Here is a 1,438-nt window from a genome sequence, read left to right on the forward strand (position 1 = left end):
GTTAATTTTGTTTCATTTAAAGTCTCGATAAAAAAAAGGTAGGTAAAGGAACTTAAAACTGAGAAATCTTCAATTTTGTAAAAAAGTATTTGTGTGGTTTAAAACCTTTCTGGAAAAAATCACATCTTTTTAATAACTCATTTAAGTAAATACTAAACAATAGTTTATTGGCAATATTAATTTAAAAATTGCTGATCACTATTGTGAATTACAGTTAAGTCTACAACAAGATGTTCTATGCAAAGTAAGGTAAAACAACGTTTAAAAGCACAAAAAATTTTATATTTTTATATAAAATTTAATACAAAATATTTTTTTCTCTTATTTCTTTCTGTTGCACTGATGAAGGTTGCCCTTTGAGAATCCGAAACAGCTGTCTGCATTTTAAATATTTTTTGTGCTCTTAAACGTTGTTTTACCTTACTTTGTATTTCAGCACAAAGGTCGCCCTTATGTATATTTACGATGTTCTGTGGTTTAATACGAAGAGCTTTTGACGTTCATAATTAAATGTGACTAAATTTTTTTCATTCTTTTAGTATTTTTTAATTTTTTTAAAGTTACCTCTTATAGCTGTTTTCGAATTATCCCTTAGAGTTTCAAGTTATACAAATTTAGGCTTCTTTAAATAACCTCTTATGGCTTAATTAGGCTAACCAAAAATTTATCTTTACGATTATTTAAGAAAAAGAAACAATGGATTTCAAATGCAAGGAGATTTAAAATTTCTCCATTAATTATTATCATAACTAGGTATTAAAAAAACAGTTATGTAAAGAATGAATAGTATACCATATGCAAAGTATTTTGAACTTTCTTATTCGCGTTCTTTTCAAATGGTTTTCTAGATCTTCTGGAAGGTTAGTTGGCGTTGCAAGTCAGAACAATTAGGAGATTTAAAGATGATCTCTTTCTCTTACACTTTCTTTTCAACAATTGATAAAATAAAATTAACGGAATGTTACGAAAGAACTTGGAAAAAATATATAAAAGATTCAACGCCTTTTCAAAGGAAGTTAAATGAACCATGTTTTATCAAGTTTTCATTGAAATTATTTTTCGAAATAAAAATACTAATGGGTAAGCTATTATTAAGATTCACTTTGTTTGAATAGATGATTATAGACGTAATTATTTTTTCTTCCACAACGCAAAATAATGTAATAAAAAATATTATAACTAAAACTGTTTTTTTTGTTATAGTTTTTTGCTGAAGTTAATTTTAAACTATGACAACTAAGATCAATATAGAGCGCATCTAATCCAAAACGTGTGTTACTAGGAAATAGATATAATTCATGATGAAAATTGTAAACTTAGCCTATGGGTTGGTTATTTTTTTAAGGGGTTTTGTTCTCTTGACCGACAACATACATTTGTGGCTATTTCTAGCTTGCTAGTAATTGTTCGCCAATTGTGTAAATCAAGGGAAAGAAAC

Source organism: Parasteatoda tepidariorum, chromosome 2, assembly GCF_043381705.1.
Source record: "Parasteatoda tepidariorum isolate YZ-2023 chromosome 2, CAS_Ptep_4.0, whole genome shotgun sequence".
In the NCBI taxonomy this organism is placed as follows: domain Eukaryota; kingdom Metazoa; phylum Arthropoda; class Arachnida; order Araneae; family Theridiidae; genus Parasteatoda; species Parasteatoda tepidariorum.